Raw genomic sequence first — 18,300 nt, forward strand, 5'->3', positions numbered from 1 at the left:
TTAGGTTTGACCTCATATTACATGGTTTTGGTAAGTCTGCAGACAAAAGTCTGCAGATAATCTGCACGTGTGTATGGGGCATTAGGTAAATGTGAAACACCAGCAGCTGTTCTCTAAGAAAATACTGTGTCTCTTGCTAATAATAATTCTATGGTGATTTAAAAGCCAACTCCAGCCAAAAAGTACTTTTTAGTTATAAATGAAAAAATGTTTCAATCCCTTCAAAAAATCAATGAGAGTGAAAAGTCCAACACATAAGCAGCGCTTAACCGCTTGCCGACCGCCGCAAGTAGATATACTGCGGCGGTCAGCCCCTCACAGGCAAAGTGCGTATATATACGTCACTCGCCTGTGAGGCTCTGGGGGGCGAGCGCGCGCCGCCGGCGGCGCGCTCCTGCGCGGTCACCGACCCCCCCCCCCGGCGCGTGTGACCGGCGGACCCGATGTCATTCTCCCCTGTGTAGAAACACTGATCATACGGTTCTACTATGTAGGACCGTTGATCAGTGTTCCTACAGCTCAAGCCACAGCCAATCACAGTAAGAATCACGCCCCTAGGGACACACACAGCCCCTCCCTCTCAAATAAAGTTAACCCCTTCACTGCCAGTGTAATTTTACAGTAACAGTGCATATATATAGCACTGATTACTGTAGAAATGTCACTGGTAACCCCAAAAGTGTCAAAAATGTCAGTCAAGGGTCCGATCTGTCCACCCCAATGTCGCAGTACCGCAAAAAAATCGCAGATCGCCGCCATTACGCGTTAAAAAAAAACAAAAAAAATCTTTCCCTTTGTTAATAAACGCGATAACTTTTGCGCAAACCAATCAAAATACGCTTTTTGTGATTTTTTTTACCAAACATATGTAGCATAAAACAAATTGGCCGAAAATGTTAAAAAATTTTGATTTTTACTTTTTTTTTGGGGAATTTCATATAAAAAAATGTGAAAAATATTGTTATTTTTGCAAAATTGACGCTCTTTTTTTGTTTATAGCGCATGATCAAAAAATCGCACAGGTGATCAAATACCACTAAAAGAAAGCTCCGTTTGTGGGAAAAAAAGGACGCCAAATTCGTTTAGGTACAGTGTCGCACGACCGCGCAATTGTCCGTTAAAGTCACGCAGTGCCCAATCGCAAAATACCCCCTGGTCTTTTAGCAGCCAAATCCTCAGGGGCTTAAGTGGTTAAAAGGAGTGTGACCCCTTAATGCATCAACGATGAATACGCGAGCACCTCAATATTGAGAGGATCAATGCATCTCTTATGATTCCGATTGGGGAGATATGGAGGTCTAAGGAGTCTGGATTTGCCCGTACCTGGTCCGGTCCGATGAGATTGAGGATATTAAAGGGTCTCTGATTATATATGTCTGGTGAGTGAGCATTACCCTAGGGGGTCACGTGGTGTGGTGGAAGCCTTGATCTTATCTACACTCCATTGATCCTCTCAATAGTGAGGTGCTCGCGGATTCACCGTTTATACATTAAGGGGTCACACTCCTTTTAAGCGCTGCTTATGTGTTGGACTTTTCACTCTCATTGACTTTTTGAAGGGATTGACACATTTTTTCATTTATCGCTATATATTAAGCAGCAGCTATATATGTGTTCATATTCATTATTATTTGTTCATTTTTTCTCCTAAAGCACGGGGTGATTGAGATAATATTTAGTACCTTTGTGTTATCCCAGTCTTTTGGTTTTACTTTTTAGTTATGGAAATAGTTAGGAAAGATTCAAACCTCTGTCAGCTTTTAAAATCCATCTGGATCCCTGTTGAACAAATTTTCCCATTTTGTCTGTTACCTTTTACCTGAACAAGAAGGTTATTTCCCTCATAAGGCATAAATTACAACAATAACGTCACAAACTTTCTGAACATTCCTTTTATGTTGGTATTGCTGTTTTGGTCCCCTGTAGGGTTTCCTTTAATTTCCTCTTCTGTCTGACACCCATCAAGTAGACAGGAAGTGGAGTGATTTATTTTTTTCTAGCTTCCTGTTTGGTCTGACGGCTATCTCATGAAATCTACCAAACAGGGATCCAAACAACCAATAAAAATTTGATGGAAGTTCAAATTTGGATAGCGGAAATGGCCATGAGCAGAGGAAGATTCAGGGGCTACAGCAGTACACAGAGCAAGGGGGAGCTCTTCCACACTTGGTCCAAACCCTAAAATTTAAAAAAATGTTGGCAGCAGTTGGGCTTTAGAGTTTGTTCATATCATAATGTGTGTTGATTAACATTGCATTAAAGTGATTGTAAACTCTTACATATACCCATTGAAGTGACTGGCCAGGGGTGATACACAGAGATGAAACACATCCTCCTAAATAAGTGGTACCTTTTTTATCTGCGGTCTTCTCTTCTCTACCCTCACCCTCTTCACATAGCACACAGGAAAAGAGCTGAGGCTGTCAATCAGCTGGAACTCCCTCCCCTGTCACCGTTTTCCTCTTGGTGTCAGAAAACTTGTCAGAAGTGACTTATGATGATAGTAAAGGAAGGAAGAAGCAGGCAGACATGTCACTTAGTGCTTTTAATTGAGACAAGTACACACTATAGAAGGATATGCTTTGTTCATATTTCATGTCTGAGGTTTATAACCACTTTATAGCAACAAAGTAATTTTGTATGGGCCCTCAAAGTAGCACAATACATGAAAAATTGTTATGCTATAGCACATATTTTAATGCATATGTGTCTTGGGGTGCCATTAAGAATAAATGGCAACACACCACAATGCACACGTATATCATGTTCGTACAATACAGATTTTCACATGCATTGTGGTGTGAACGAGCCCTTAAAGTGGAACTTAACTCCCCTTTATGTATTTTCCTCCCTTTTACCTGTATTGCTGGGTTATCTTAAAAACACACCCTATAGTGAACCCAACGTTGTTCTGCTGGGATCCACTGTTTTGGTGGTGAAGTTCGGGTCCTGTGCCGCCACCTTGGCCCTCCTAACCTGATTGCCTCTTGTGGGTTGAGAAAGCCAGCTTGCCTTTGTCAGCTGTGTATGCCTGGTCCTAAAGCCTCCTTGGAAATGTGACGTGAGTATCCCAGGAGGCTGGTTGATGAAGGACATGTCAGTCTGGCATAGGCCAAAATGGTGGCAGGGGGTGTGGCTGAAGGCAAAGGAAAAAGAAACGGCTTTTCATGTCATGTAATTTTTGCCTTCAAGCTAAACACCAGACAAATAAATAAATAAACTACGTATATGAAAGCTGTTTAACTGACCAAAGGGTTTGTATTTCTTTCTATCCAGTTTTGAGACACAGCTTTGCCACATCACAACCCTGGCTGACAGAGCTACCGTAAATACCTGTTTTTTCTTCAATGTAGTCAAAACCCAATTGAACCCTAAAATACAAATCTGCCAATATATTCCTTGTGCAATATAACAATAAGTGAGCAGAGTCTTAGGCTGGCCATACAGTGTAGAATTTTCTTGTTTAGATTTACTAAAACCTTATAATATGAGAGCAAACCTAAACACTCTCAATTTTTATGTGTTTAGGAAGGCCCTTGTACTTCATGGCTGCTGAGAAGCATAGGCACATTTATGACCAACTAATAAGCCAATACCATGCCCTCCAAAAAGACAGGGAAGTCGATTAAGTTGGAAATAGGGCAAGGCCACAGCTTTATTGAACTTTGCAAAAGTGAAAATGTACAAAAACAACAATGGCAGTCACGGTTATACTGTGAGCACCCATAAACATAAACTCACATGGTCTAAGAGGCCTGTCCTTACCATCAGTGCCAGACAGACATTAGACTGACCCCAGAATTTAACTTGAGGGCATAGCCCATTAAGCAGTATCAGTTGCTGGCAAGGTCAAAACCGCCATACGCAAGTCAGTGGTACACTGATGAGTGCCCCACCGCAGCCAGCTCCTGCTCGACACCAGATTGTAGGCCGAGATTACCATATTTAGGACAGTCATTTAAATTAACCCCATAAGGTCTCAATAAATACTGTTATCTCCCCCAAGACCCCTGTGGCGGACCACAATGCCACCAATCCTGTGGACAATGTTGAAAACCTAGGCATTCACCTTGTGGCGAAAAAGCTCCAAACAAGAACTAGAAACAAGAACAAAGTATGTGATGGGCCAAACCAGAAAAAGGGGGCAATGTTGGACCAAACGATAGATTGGTAAAATGTCACAACATCGAGCAAAAAACATGCTTAATGGGGGAGTTTGAACCTACAGACTGGTAATGCCCTACATTGTTCCCCTATACATGAATGATAAGAATGAAGGGACCTAACACCAATTGTTTCAGGTAATACCAGCAACCAGCGTAGGCCATGAAAACTGCAACAATGAATTCTGCCATCTGCAAAGGAAAATTCTACCCACAGTGTCAAAATTCGGCATGGCAAGAGGCCCAATAAACGAAGGAGTCAGTGATGATCTAAAGTATTGCTGGGGAGAAACATTAAATCAGAACAAAAGGTGAGGATGAACATATAGCAAAAATTTGAAATGATTCCCATCTACCTAAAAGCCATCTTTCTCATCCAAAAAAAAAAAAAAAAACATTCCATGGGCAGCAATGGCTGCGCCAATGAGGAAAGAGTATGTAGGAACAATCAGTAGGAGGCAAGACCAGTTGGGAAAGGAAAAAGGCGGAAGACCCGAAAATATTGGAATTTGCTGAGGTTGGAAGAATCAGCGTGAGATAAAAACAAAGAATTCCGTAATTACCACCAACAGAGCGTTTATCCTTGGCGACAAGTTCACTAATCCTAAAGGTGTCAAAGAATGCCCAAGAAAAGGCAACTAGAAACAAGAGAGCCCTAAATGCAAAAAAATGACAGAGGGCCAAATGGAGAGGATGTCGCTTAAGTTGTGCACAGAAGACAGGTGCCATGAATCAGGGAAGCAAGTCAGATCTTTCCAACCCTTTAAAACCTTCTGGATCAGAAAATTCTGGAGATGTCCTCCTAGCTGAATAGTCTGAAACAAACAATACAGCAGAGAAATTTGTACCCACCGTCAAACCGGCCACAACTATATCCTGCAGATAGAGAGGTTGGAGAAAATAGCCAGATGCCTGTGCCGCAGGGGGAAAGGGAGAACTCCTCACCAGGTGAAGGCACCAATTCTTCCCAAATTCACTGGTGGGTTACCCAAGATGTCTGGGAGGGAAAACACGGACGGGGTCCAATAGGAGTCAGAAACAAGACTAGAGAGCATGCAGAGGGGCAGTTAACCACTTGTACCATACTCATCTGTCTATAAAACCACTCGCCTATTCTGCAATTTTTACACCCATAATTCCACTGTCACCACATTGGGAAAGAACTCTAACAGCATCATGTTACACAACAAATAGAGTTGGGCCCATGAGGCCAGCCAAGGTTTAGCAGACCAGTCCCACTGGAAGAAATGCCAAAGCTACAGAAGCTGAATGCAGGCTTGTAAAACTCCAGCTGTGAGTTCAGCAATTCCTCCATTTATCAAAGAATGACCATTAGAGTGCAAGAAGGACAACTATGCTTCCAAGTCATCACACATAGGTCTGATCATTTTTACATAAAGACATGTATCTGATATACATCTCATAGACGTCCACAGAAGGCACTACCCATCAGAAGTACGTGGAGTGTTAAAACAAGATGGCCCAAAAGCATTGAAGCTGCTACAGCCAGAGCTTCCTAGAGTCCCTTGGAAATTAAACCAAGAACAGAAACTCATTTTTTTCCCCATTTTGCCGTGGAGTTCCCCCTCAATATTCTCACAGCGCAAGTCGCGCCGCAAGTCGGATCATCCTGATCCGACTTGCGGTGCGACTTCCATTCAAATCAATAGGCTCCCATAGGGAACCATTGATTTTGAATGGAGGCAGAAAAAACGCTGCTAAAAGCTACGTTGCCAAACGTGCAATAACGCTAATGGAAAAAGCTACTGAAAGCACGTTTTTACAGCTGCTTTTTCCCGGCGTCAAGAAACAGCTTTGGAGCTCGTTTTTATGACGCCCTGTGTGCATGGAGCCTTAAAGTGACATGCTGTGTACTGCACACAGTGGCTCTCGATAAACAGCCAGCAGTTGCCTATTTGTATACTACTGACATTCTGTGCAGGTGACTAGAAAGAAGCTGGCCTGTGTAGGCACATGAGTAATAACCATATGCAGAGTAAAAGTCAGTGCAACAGTGAATAAAATTGGCAGCTAGCAATGCAGGTCAATATACATATACCATAGACTAACATTTCAGCAGTCAAAACACAGTTCTTTCCAGGCAGCCATTTAGGCAAAACTGGATATCAAAATTAAACAGCATTGCCCTCCATATATTTTATAGACCTCCCAATTGAGATCCCCATAACTGATAGGGAAAAGACTAGTTCTGGAATTTCTTTCCTTTTTTTTTTTGTACAGAGCAATGCACAGGCACAGAAAACCTTGCAGCCAGTTCCCAAAATTCAAGGAAGCTGCTTTGATTTTTCATCCTCAGTATCAACATCAACATGTTTTTATTTGTCAATTGTCCGTGTATCAATAAACACCCACGTCAGCACATCCGTGAACTGACGGTGCCATCTTTAAAATGTATTATTTAATCCCTTGTGCAAATCGAGAGGGAAAATCAATTATATTTTGATTTTCAGGTGAGAACCAGACCCTGGGGATGGGGTGGGTGCCACTGCTGGTGTGACACCCAAATATAGTGAGAACCAGACCCTGGGGATGGGGTGGGTGCCACAGCTGGTGTGACACCCAAATATAGTGAGAACCAGACCCTGGGGATGGGGTGGGTGCCACAGCTGGTGTGACACCCAAATATAGTAAAAATAAAAACTGATTGGACTGCTTCAAAAATGCATCAGTGGCTCTAAAACAGCTTAACTTGACTTACCTCAGACCACCCCATAATCATACTTACCCAGCAGAGTTTGAGTAGGAAGACTGATGCTTGCCTTCAGAAAGATCTGGAGGGAGAGTCTGGAGTCCAGCAGTTTACCCTGTGAGTCAGAGGTTGCGCTGGGACATGCAGGGTTAATAGGAAGGAGCCTCCTGACTCAAGTGACACAGAAGCCCTGTCAGAGAATCTGAGGCAAGGTCACTTGGGGAGGCTGTAACACTAAAATCACCTGTTACTGAAGAAGAGAAGAGCTAGGTGGCATGCAGGCTGAGGCAGAGATGCAAAGAGTTACTAAGTGCCTCCTGCTGTATGGAAACCTGATCTGTCACACAGACAGTGAGAGGAGTGAAATGCTGGAGGGGATGACAGCTGACAGTGTAAATCACTTCCTGCCCTGCAGAGCACAGGGAGCTGAGTCTCACTGACAGAATCCAGGGAAGGAGATGCTGCAGGCATCTGAGGTCCAGTGACATGTGATGGCGGTGCTCTGGGAATACTAGAATGGGGCAGGCGGTGTCCATTAACAAGGGGTAGATGCTACATTGGAGGCATGGCTGTGGCGGGAAGAGTTCAGGGGGATGAAGGCAGAGTGAGGGGCTAGCAGAGAAGGAGTGCATCTAGTGACCTCAGCGCCAGTAGCTCCAGAGCGGGTCCTGTATCTGGCTATATTAGTAGTGACCCTGGAGGGGCTGGGGTTCGGTCTGGATGAAGGGAAATTGCATTGAATGACCCTGGAAGAGGGTGGCTTGGCAGCAGGGGATGGTCAGCAGGTGTAGAAGGGGACAGTCCAGGGCCAGGACAAGGGGTGGGCAGGAGAGGACGGCTGCCTTGGGCACTTGGGTGAGGTGGGGCACCACAAAGAGGTTGGGGAAAGGGATCTGTGTTGGGAGGGGGAGTTTGGGGGGGCGGCAGGGGATAAGAATTATTCTAGGAGGGGACATTTGGGGAGGTGTGCTAGGAGTGGTGATTTATTGCAGATACGTAATGCTGCTACTCATACATCTTGGGGGGGGGGGGGGAGAAATTTTGCTCACCGGGCTCTAGATGACCTTGTCCCAGCATTGTGACAGTCTCACCATAAGAAGAGAAAGCAGCCAGTCAGCCTTACCTCTGGATAAAATGTCCATTATGGTACAGGAACGCTGGGGAAGGAGGAAATTTGGTAGTTAGGGGCCTGGGAACAGAGGAGGCATACTTACCTAGCAACTCTAGTGACAGCTGAATCTCCTCAGAGCAGTTGGATGGGCCCCAGTGTAGCCTTTTCCTAGAGTTCAGGCTTCACCCAGTCATCTTAGGTCTTTGTAACCAATCCTAAGGGAGCTACCTAACTTCTCTTTTAGGCTCCATGTACACGGGACCCTGGAAATGGCCGTTTAGGAGCAGTTGGGCGTTTTTTTCAGAAGCCCCTGAACCCATCTACATTTTATCTTATCTGTCCATGTACACCAGGCCGTTTACAGTCATTTGCAGGCAGTTGCGTTCAGGGACTGTTTTTAGAACGCAATTATTTGCGTTCGAACGTGTGTTTTCCAGCGTTTCAAACGCACAAACGCGATGACCCGCGATGACCCGCGTTTAGCGTTCGCGTTTTTCCATTTTAAAGGGGAATAATTTTTTTGACCTCTAGGAACGCTTCTAAACGCAAACGCCCGCAAACGCCGCTAAACGCGGGTACAAACGCGACCGAACGGACGTTTCAAACGTCCTAAAAATTCCAGCATTCAAAGGGACTTTTACATGGAGCCTTAGTTTCACACCCACAGTGATGCTATGCTTCCAGCAGTCAAGGCTCCCCTTCCCTAAAGGAGGTTCAAGGGGCCTTCAGAGTTGAAGGTAAATTTAAAGGAAATTGAACAAGAAAAGCCTAACAATTTATTTAGGTGTTAAAACAGCTCACACTTATATGTAATAATTATCCCCCACTGTCATGTAGCATAGCCGGACCACTGCGCCCTGTGCGTAAGAGGTCCGAAGTGCTGTGAGTTAAAACTCATTCTCCCTGGTGAGTGGAGGACTCTAGCGCTGACTCTCCAGGGGGCTTACAGAGGTTCGGTTGGGCTTTAGGGCCACTCTTACTAGTCTCTTCCCCAGCCTGTGACTGGACTATGAAAGGAGAAGCAGCAGGTTGACGTGCTCACTTCTCTGTTACTCTGCTGTCTCCTTCTATTAGCATGTACAGTACCTTGTTAGCACATGTGTGCAACAGCACAGCTGACTGGCTTCTTGTGCTGCCCATCCCTCCCCCAGTCTAAACCCTACTGTACAGGCACTGCACAGGCTGATACATGCCAATACCAGTACATGGCTTGCATTCAAGAAAATACATTTAATGGTTTATTAATCAAAACTGAGCTGCATTTTTTTGTGTCTTTTATATCCATTCTGCTTTAAGGAACATAAAAGAGGAGCTCCAGTCTGGAGAAAAAAAATAAAGTCATCAGCTACAAATACTGACACTTACCTGCCCAGAGATCACGCAATATCGGCACCCCGAGCCAATTCGTAAATTAGCTTTGTGTGCAGGCGCCAGCATTGTAAGTAAGGGAAACTGGCAGCGAAGCCTTCAGGCTTCACAGCCAGTTTCCTATTGTGCATGTGCGAATCACGCTGCGCTATCTGAATGGTCCTGCCGTCTTCTGGGACCTTTGCGTGCCGCAGAAGGCAGCGGGGGGGGGGGGGAGGAGGGGCCAGAAATGTCGGAGATTGACGATCTTACCTGGAAATGGGAGAAGGTACCCTTCAACACCAGGTACCTGCTCCCCCTCCCTTACAAAAAGTGCCAAATGTGGCAGTGGAGAGGGGGGTGAAGGGTGCGAACAAGCGGAGCTTTCCCTTTTGGGTGGAGCTTCGCTTTAAGTAAAAGACCCACTCGACATTACCACTAAAATTCATGATTTATAGCTCATGAAAGGAACAGATATTGGTTATGGCAACTGTTTCTAATGTGTTAACTGAACTGTCATCAAGCGGATATACTGTATCTCCCTAACATCACCAGTGAAATGTTTCTTTCTCTAGCTTGGACCAATGTAACTATGTATAATATATATATATGTACCACACCTGGTTGATGCCCCTGGAAGCTGGAAATCACAGAAGTAGACACTGCTACTCCAGCGATTTCCATTTGTATCCAGGTCCTGTGCTGAGTGCTCGGCCTGATGCATTGTAACTACAGGAGGTCAGGTGCCAATCCGAGAATGCTTTGCATTTTCTGAATGAATGAAAACCATTCTCTGATTGGATGAGGTGGAAAGGAGGGGCAATAGCATCATGTTCTCCACCTCATTGAATCAGAGAATGCTTTGTATTCATTCAGAAAATGTAAAGCACTCTCTGAATGTTACAAAAGGGTGTGTGTGATCCCTGCGTTATCTGGGGTGATAAGAGACTCCCTGCTGCAGCGCCACTGAGACTGATACTAAAACAGTTAAACAATATTGTTATGGAAGTAGTGGTGCGCTTCAGGGGTTAACTCTTATAAATCTCTATTTGGGTTGATGGGTATATTGTGCACAGATCTTGGTCTAAAGGTGCTCAGTGTGATAAATATGTGTATACATGTATATTCCAAAAAATATAGTGATAAAGGTGCAGGTGCGTGATGCTAATCAAAGCAATGTGTATATCAATAGATAAATAAATAATAAATGAAATATCAAAATTCTTCTTTTTTGCACATAAAATGATAAAAATGTATCAATAAAATAATATATATAAACACAGTGTTAGTCTTCAATCCAATTCATAAAAGGTAAATAAAATATATGTGCTCAAATAAAGTGCTGCATGCTTGTTACAATAAATAAGTGTTGAAAAAAGCAATCTGTGAACAGCTCTGTTGCAATCCTTAAAATAAACAATATCGGCTAAGATAGTCCAAAAATAAATAGATTTCAAAGAAAACTTGTGTATAAATCTCTTCTTTGTGACCGTGCTTTAATAGTTAAATCAAGTGACTGTGGTCTCCTCCACCTTGTGTGTCACCTCTATGTGCTCTAGCCTCTCACCTTATAGGCAAGACAAATCTGCCTCTGGTATCTATCCAGACTTTTCAGTGGACTCTGTTTGCCTCACTCCGGATCCTTGATCCCTTTTTGGAACAGACTCCTTATCCGGTCTTCTTCCACTGAAAAATCTGGATAGATACCAGAGGCAGATTTGTCTTGCCTATAAGGTGAGAGGCTAGAGCACATAGAGGTGACACACAAGGTGGAGGAGACCACAGTCACTTGATTTAACTATTGAAGCACGGTCACAAAGAAGAGATTTATACACAAGTTTTCTTTGAAATCTATTTATTTTTGGACTATCTTAGCCGATATTGTTTATTTTAAGGATTGCAACAGAGCTGTTCACAGATTGCTTTTTTCAACACCTATTTATTGTAAGGGTCCTTTCACACGGCCGCTCCGTGTGTCCGCAAATCATCCTATTTTTTTGCGGATGATTTGCGGACATCAATGTAAGTGAATGGCACTGCGGATGTCAGCGGAATACCATCCGCTGACATCCGATTTTCCTCCTTTCAGTTCTGTTCCGTTTTTACGAATGGAACAGAACCCCATTTTTCCATCCGTGTAAAAAACGGAAAGGAAGGAAAATCGGATGTCAGCGGTGTCATCCGCTGACATCCGCAATGCCATATACTTACATTATGTCCGCATATCATCCGCAAACGGACGGGATGATATGCGGGCACACGGAGCGGATGACAGAAATGTCATCCGCTCTGTGAAAAAAAAAAGTCCCGCAGCGGACTTAAGCAGCGGAGCGGCCGTCTGAAAGGAGCCTAACAAGCATGCAGCACTTTATTTGAGCACATATATTTTATTTACCTTTTATGAATTGGATTGAAGACTAACACTGTGTTTATATATATTATTTTATTGATACATTTTTATCATTTTTTGTGCAAAAAAGAAGAATTTTGATATTTCATTTATTATTTATTTATCTATTGATATACACATTGCTTTGATTAGCATCACGCACCTGCACCTTTATCACTATATTTTTTGGAATATACATGTATACACATATTTATCACACCGAGCACCTTTAGACCAAGATCTGTGCACAATATACCCATCAACCCAAATAGAGATTTATAAGAGTTAACCCCTGAAGCGCACCACTACTTCCATAACAACTCTCTGAATGTTGTCCATGCTGACCACCTGACCTCCTGCGTTCACAATACATCAGGTCAGCTGCTCAGACTGGGACCTAGAAGCAAGTGGAGATAACTGGAGTACCGTGTCTGCTTCAGTGATTTCCAGCTTCCAGGGGTATCAGTCAGGTATACTATACACATTGTTACATTGGTCCAAGCTGGAATTCATCTTTAAAGGGGTTGTTCAGGCCGATATTAATTCCTGCCAGCCCCTCTGCAATAAGAACATATACTATACAGTAGTACCGCTCTTCTTCTCTAAAGTATGGACTACAGTGAGTGGGGCTGAGTTTCCCCTCTGACATTAGCCGGACGGTCACATGACTGCACATTGGCAATGTGAACAAAGGCATTTAGCTGCAGATTTAAAAAAAAAAAAACAATGTCTAGTACAGCCTTTTTCAACCAGGGTGCCCAGGCACCCTAGGGTGCCTTGAGGTTTCCTCAGGGGTGCCTTGGCATAATTGCTCAAAAATTATATACAAGCCATCAGGTGTATCAAGCCTGCCTTTTAGCTACACAAAGCCACAGGTTTCATTGCGCACCATTACGACCTTCTAGCCACCGGCATCCTAACAACTAATGACATCAACAGTTGATAAGGAGGATGTCTGTCATCTGCACAGTATCCTTGTTTGATTCTCCCTTGTCCCTCTCCGTCAGTGATGGGGTCACATTTGCTAAGTTATGGAGGAAAAACGAGGAAGAAGCGAAACACTGGAATACTAGTCAGTACCAGTGTGCAAAAGTATATTGAATTTGGAAGAATAAATCACCTCTAATGTTGGGCGTCCTACATGTGTGGATGTTGATGCATATGTATAACTATTAGAATAGCTTTTTACATTTTAAAATGGGGTGCTTTAAGGCTGTCAATATTTTTAAAAGGTGCCTCGAGATTAACCATCATTTTAAACTTACCTTAACTGAACTTGACTTGACTTGAGAAACACTGGTCTAGTACATATTTTTATTGCAGAGGGGTTGGCAGGAATTGTTAGTAACTGTTTACAGGCAAAATAGTGGCAGGAGGGGAGGGAATGGGTGGGGAGTAGAGAAGAGGGAGGGGCAGGAAGAAGAGGAGAGGGGCAGGGAGGAGAGGAGAGGGGCGGGGAGGAGAGGGGAGGGATGGGGAAAAGAGGGGAGGGCCAGGGAGGAGACGGGAGGGGTGGGGATGGGAGGAGAGGGGAGGGATGGGGGAGAAGAGGAGATGAGTGGGGAGAAGAGGAGAGGGGAGTGGAGGAGATTGTGTTCTCACTGCTGACTATGGAACTGACAGTGAGAGGGAGAGGGAGGGGGAGGAGGGGGATGCAGAGACGCACAGGGGAGAGCTGTTATGATGGAGGCACGTAAACTGACCACTAAATGTGGTCAACTCACAGAGGGGAAGTCAGGACCAGGCAGGATCAACCAGGTACTGTAGAAGGTAGAAAGTGGCAATTGAAAAGGCAAAAGCACTATGCTACAGCTTGTACCTTAAAGGGAAAAGAGCATGATTTTTTTTTTTTGGGGGGGGGGTAACAATAATAAGGTCTGGTGCCAAAGAGACTTAAAACTTCCTAACACCCGTTGTTTACTTTTTTTTCTGATATAGGTGTAGCAAGGTTTCCAGGCCTGTGACCTGATGTGGGTCTGCCATTAGTACCGGCACTCTCTCCAGCCCATGTGAACTGCGACCCTGGGTGTGATAACTGAAGCAGCGACAACTCCGGTATCTTTGTTTGTGGCTCTTTATTTGGTTTAAAGGGGATGGGAGAAGGGAATGAGTGGGATACTCCTTGACGCTTGAATTAATTACATGTGGGGCTTTACTCCTGAAAATGCCCGTTGGCGCTTCCCTGACGCCAGCCAGCGCCAGCCAACACTCAGTAACGCTGTGAATATCCTGTAGAACACAGAAGTGTTGAATCCTCAACTATTAGTCCAGAAGATCCAGGACTGAGAACTGTAGAACTTCTGACACTGTTGTGCTGTATAAGTCACTGAATACTGTCCCCCGCTTTGACTAGCTTGAGGTAGTATGAAGTAGAACTCTGTAAGCTGTACTTGCAACTGACACACTCTGTACAATTCAGGGCCCAACCGCAGGTGCCTCCTTTAACTTGAACTCTTCAGTGTCCACTGACTATGTACCCCCTCTGTAGCTTCAGGGTCCTCAACCTAGGTACCCCCTTTACAGCTAGCTGACTCTGGATCCCAGAACCTCTTCCTGAGTGGTCCCCTCTAACTTCAGGCAGACCCTCAGGGGCAATTCTTTAGTACTCATGACCTGTGTAGGCTTTCCTGGGACTGGACCCCTCTCTCTCTCCGCAGGCTCTCGGCACACTGGATCCCCTCAGCTCACTCAGCACACTCTGGACACTCAGGCGACACCCTGAGACATCCACCTTCCTCAGACAGGAGGAGAGACAGCCGCACTCTCCTTCCTGGGACTCTGCTCCCGCCAAAGACATTGTGTCATGTGCCACCCCTAAACTTATACCCACTCCCAAAATCTTTTGCAGCACAATCTGCCTTCTGGGGTAGTTACAAGCCTGGATGTGTCCCCTGATTGGGTTTCCTCCTATGAGAAGCCTCTCACAGGAGCCAGTGGGGAGACTCCCCCTTCAGCAGGCACACCTGGAAACCATGACACCCTGACTATTAAATCACAGCCCTGCTGTTAGGCAGACAAGGCCCACTATAGCTTTACCTAGCACCTACCTGTAGGGTGCTACATAGGTATATGATAAATATATGTTTTACATTTCCCTATAAGGAAGTTTTGTTGGAATTATGTCATTTAAATGGATCGTACAGTTAAAGAGATATACATTTTTTTGGTCAAATTATCTCAGGAATAGATGGCAGAATGCCAACTAACACAGAATTAACATATTTGTAAGAGCATATGTGCCTTTGTATATTATTTGAAGTAGGAACAAAGATTCCTTTTAGGGCCCCATGGCATCTGAATCAAGAACTTTCAGTTTAGCTCAAACATCCATTAATATTAGAAAATCATTCTACGTGTATATAGACACACATGTCCTTCATAGGAAAACACAGATCTGTGGTGGGGATACCTCACACACATAGGTCTTTTGTGCTGCAAATTATTTGTTGAGCATTGGGTATTCTGTTGCTTTAAAAAAAAAAAAAGTTAATTAACATTTCCATTAAAGGGTTCTGATAATAATAAAACCGTAATACAGTCAGGCTGCATAAAATGAAGGCCTCTTGATCCCCCTTAGGGAAAGAGAGCCTTGACTGATGGGGGCATGGCCAGGAGGTGGGATCTATGTTGTAAAAGAGTGGGTGGGCCTGAGCTCATTTAAGTATGCCCCCAAAGCATGCTGGACCCTTTTTGGAAGAACGCATGGTAAAGAGCTGCCCGTACGGCCAGCCTGCCCGCCCTTATTGGATGGTACGTCACAGCTTTAGCTGTGTTTTTTTACCTTGCCAGCATTTGAAGTTTGCAGCAATGAGCTATGCCCTTAATTGGAACATGGAATTAGGCTGTCTGTCCAGCACTTATGGTAAGGACAGGCCCACTTTGGAATTGGTTTGTTAAGGTTAAAACGGGCTCACAGTACAACTTGGACTGGCACTGGTTAAAAGTGTTTTGTTCTGTTGGAAATTAAATACAGCTGTGGCCTTGCCCCTTTCCAACTTAATGGTTGTAAGTGTGGATTCTTACATGGGGCAAGGGAGGGGAGATGTTATAATGTTAATAGTTGGTTTGCCTAGGTCTATGCGCCTCAGCAGTCAAGTACAGTAGTAACGTGTGTCTTTTTGAATTGCTGTAGCAAGGATTAAAATATCTGTACCGGCAGCATGCTGGAAAGCCAGATAGCTACTCAACACAGAATGCGGCAGTCAGTCATGCCCCCTGCACTGTGCTGCAAATACAGTAGCTCCTTGAGTTATGCTATTGATTGGAGCATATGCAGGGGCTGGAGACCCAGACCATTGCACTGTCTTGAGTAATAGTAATAAAACTAAGGAAATTAATAATTAATAAGGATTTCATTGTAGAGAATGCCCCATGATGTCATCAGTGTACGGCGGCCTTTTTTTCTTCTCAGCATGTTTGGAGCAAGCATGGCTCCATTTGTCCCCGACACCTGGTGCTCAGGGTACAGTGGGAAGGTTCAGCTTGAGAGTGAGAGAGCAAGTTCCATTCTTTCTTCAGACTTTTCTGACAGAGTTGATGTTTTAGGCTACAGTCGTAAAGTAGCCAACTGTGTGAATATCATAAATTACAATATCTCACAAAATTGAGTACACCCCTAATATTTTTGTAAATTTTTTATTATATCTTTTCATGTGACAACACTGAAGAAATGACACTTTGCTACAATGTAAAGTAGTGAGTGTACAGCTTGTATAACAGTGTAAATTTGCTGTCCCCTCAATATAACTAAACACACAGGCATTAATGTCTAAACTGCTGGCAACAAAAGTGAGTACAACCCTAAGTGAACATGTCCAAACTGGGCCCAAAGTGTCAATATTTTGTGTGGCCACCTTTATTTTCCCTTGGGCATGGAGTTCACCAGAGCTTCACAGGTTGCCACTGGAGTCCTCTTCCACTCCTCCATGACGACATAACGGAGCTGGTGGATGTTGGAGACCTTGCTCTCCTCCACCTTCCATTTGAGGATGCACTACAGATGCTCAATAGGGTTTAGGTCTGGAGACATGCTTGGCCAATCCATCACCTTTACCCTCAGCTTCTTTGGCAAGGCAGTGGTCATCTTGGAGCTGTGTTTGGGGTCGGTATCTTGTTGGAATACTGCCCTGCGGCCCAGTCTGTGAAGGGAGGGGATCATGCTCTGCTTCAGTATGTCACAGTATATGTTTGCATTCATGGTCCCCTCAAAGAACTGTAGCTCCCCAGTGCGGGCAGCACTCATGCAGCCCCAGACCATGACACTCCCACCACCATGCTTGACTGTAGGAAAGACACACTTGTCTTTGTACTCCTCACCTGGTTGCCGCCACACACGCTTGACACCATCTGAACCAAAAAAGTTTATCTTGGTCTCATCAGACCACAGGACATGGTTCCAGTAGTCCATGTCCTTAGTCTGATTGTCTTCAGTAAACTGTTTGCCAGCTTTCTTGTGCATCATCTTTAGAAAGGCTTCCTTCTGGGACGACAGCCATGCAGACCAATTTGATGCAGTGTGCGGTGTATGGTCTGTGCACTGACAGCCCCCCACTCATTCAACCTCTGCAGCAATGCTGGCAGCACTCATTTGTCTATTTCCCAAAGACAACTTCTGGATATGATGCTGAGCATGTGCACTCAACTTCTTTGGTCGACCATGGAGAGGCCTGTTCTGAGTGGAACCTGTCCTGTTAAACCGCTGTATGGTCTTGGCAACCGTGCTGCAGCTCAGTTTCAGGGTCTTGGCAATCTTCTTATAGCCTAGACCAGTAATGACGAACCTTGCACTCCAGATGTTTTGGAACTACATTTACCATGATGCTCAACTACACTGCAGAGTGCATGAGCATCATGGGAAATGTAGTTCCAAAACATCTGGGGTGCCATGTAGAACTTCCAGTGACCAGTATGAGAGAGTGAGAGTGATAACACCAAATTTAACACACCTGCTGCCCATCCACACCTGAGACCTTATAACACTAACGAGTCACATGACACCAGGGGGTAAAATGGCTGATTGGGCCCAATTTGGACATTTTCACTTAGAGGTGTACTCACTTTTGTTGCCAGCAGTTTAGACATTAATGGCTGTGTGTTGAGTTATTTTGAGGGGACAACAAATTTACACTGTTATACAAGCTGTACACTCACTACTTTACATTGTAGCAAAGTTTAATTTCTTCAGTGTTGTCACATGAAAAGATATACTAAAATATTTATAAAAATCTGAGGGGGGGGGGACTCACTTTTGTGAGAATCTGTACATATTTTGTTCCCCTTTGCTTTTACAATAACTTAAAAATTTAGGACCTCGCATAATTTCAAAGCCGCATTTCGGTCTGACAATTGGGGGGCGATTTGAAAGACATCTGTGCGGGTTCATGCACAGATGTCAATTGAAATCATCCCCAAGTTGCCAAAAGTAGTGCAGGAACTACTTTTGTAAATTGCAAAGCTGGCGTCGCACTGATTGGGATGCTCCCATTGCTGTCAAATCGCACCAATGTGAATTAGGTGATTGACCTGTGAAATCGCATGTCAATCGTGCCGATGTGAACGGGGGGGCTTGACCGGTCAAATT

The sequence above is a fragment of the Pelophylax lessonae genome, assembly GCF_965119305.1.
Source record: "Pelophylax lessonae genome assembly, chromosome: 4".
Lineage (NCBI taxonomy): Eukaryota > Metazoa > Chordata > Amphibia > Anura > Ranidae > Pelophylax > Pelophylax lessonae.